This window comes from Asparagus officinalis, chromosome 6, assembly GCF_001876935.1.
Source record: "Asparagus officinalis chromosome 6, Aspof.V1, whole genome shotgun sequence".
NCBI lineage: Eukaryota > Viridiplantae > Streptophyta > Magnoliopsida > Asparagales > Asparagaceae > Asparagus > Asparagus officinalis.
Window position 1 is genome coordinate 4,034,756 of NC_033799.1, and position 1,596 is coordinate 4,036,351.

Below are 1,596 nucleotides of genomic sequence, written 5' to 3' on the forward strand. Positions count from 1 at the left end.
TTCTCTAAGATCCACACGCTTAATTACTCTTTATGGGCATGAAAAGATTAAAAATGTAAGTTCAGTACTTGCTGCATGGAAATTTAAATATTTCAATGACTGGATGGATGGTCGAGGGAGGAGTGCACTTCCTATCGGGGTTCTGATAGCGTACTTTTTTACGGAAGTGCCCCTACACTTCTGTAAATAAGCATACTTTTTAGTTTAGTTTTAGAATATTTCAATCTAAGTTAATCTAATTATTTAGTTTTCTCATATCTGTTTCTGTTTTAAAATTATTTTTCTATTGATTAATTTTAGAATAGGTTCAATCTAAGCCTATAGAATTCACTGGTTTTAGGTCGTATAGTCCACATTCTTTCATTTTTTTTCCGATCCATAGAATTTCTTCTCTTTCTTTTGTAAGTAGTAAAGATTAAAATTGTCAGTTGATTAGCTTGGACAATTTTGAAACTCAACTATGGAATGAACAGGGGAATGAGGTAAGAGGAGGGCATTTTTTTTATTCATCTTTAAATTATTTCAACCTCTGCGGACCGACCAGTCGACTGATCTTTTAGAAAATTAGATATTGGACAAGATTAGGTAAGTAGTAAACGATTAGTTCGTTAAAAGAGCAAATTATAAAGAGGTTTGATTGATATTGGACAAGATTTAAAGCCGGACAAACCAAGTTTTGCTCATCCCTGGTTATGGCAATTGAAGTATGCACTATGAAAAGAAAACTTGACTTAGGGGTTATATATCTCATAAAATCAGACCTACCTTTGATGTGACTTAGCAAGACATAATAACAACAACAATAATAATAATATATCCACGAGGAATTCAGCTAAGAAAACAAAACAAATAAAATAAAATAAATATCTTGTAGGTTGTGGTTGAATTATATATTACTTTAAATTGGGTCCCAAAAAAATTGGATGTTGGTTTTGCTCAGCATTATTCGTAGCTCATGCTCTTTGCCGCTATCAATTAAACGTATGGTTTTCTTCTTTTGATAAATCGCTACGAAATTTGCCGAGATGTACTTGTGCAAATTTTACCCAAAAAAAAGAAAAAAAATATTATCCAAAAAAATGTAAAAGGAGGTAAAGTGACATAAGAAAGGGACCGTTAATAATAGCTCACAGATCATTTTATAATTTTCCAGTTTTCTTTAACAAAGATTAAAGCCTTCTCTCTCTCTCTAGATCAAGAGGGCCGAAGCGCGGGCTACAGAAAGTCTAGCCGATTTAGTAACTAATATCAGTATGAGGAAATCTAGAGTTGTCACGCCCCGCTTCCCAAAATACCCGGGAATCGGAACGTGAACAAGCCCACGACGTATTAGATTGAGAAGAAATATACACTATTATTTTTTTCTCTTTTCTTTTCTTCACAATCCAATACGCTAAGCGTCTAAAAATAAATACAATACAAAGGCACAGGTCCCCGATCACAATAGCAAGAATATAAGGACAACCCAGAATAAGAAATAGACATATCATCAACAGTAAATCATCCCAAACATGAAAATATGGGTCCAACGTACCCTTATACAAAATAAACAAATGAATACTGAAGAGATACAAAATACATCGTTCAAGCAGGAAT